The sequence below is a fragment of the Poromitra crassiceps genome (genome assembly GCF_964638095.1).
Source record: "Poromitra crassiceps genome assembly, chromosome: 3".
Lineage (NCBI taxonomy): Eukaryota > Metazoa > Chordata > Actinopteri > Beryciformes > Melamphaidae > Poromitra > Poromitra crassiceps.
Window position 1 is genome coordinate 29035144 of NC_139625.1, and position 295 is coordinate 29035438.

The window sequence follows — 295 nt, forward strand, 5'->3', positions numbered from 1 at the left end:
ATTATTGTTACCATGTAGTTTACTACATGGTTTGTTTTTGTTTACTTTACATGTTTTGTTCTTTACTTGTTAAACTAGTAAAATTGTTAAGTTTCCAATGATTTTCAACCAGCTTCGTATCATTACAAAATCAGTAGTACAGTATATCCGAAAACTGTAAACAGTTTTGCAGTCATTCATTTAGTTTGACAGTTATTGAGAGTTGATTTGAGTCAAGTTGTGGACCAGTGATATAATTTGTGCATGAATGACATAACTGGTCCACAACTTAACTCAGATCAACTCTCAATAACTA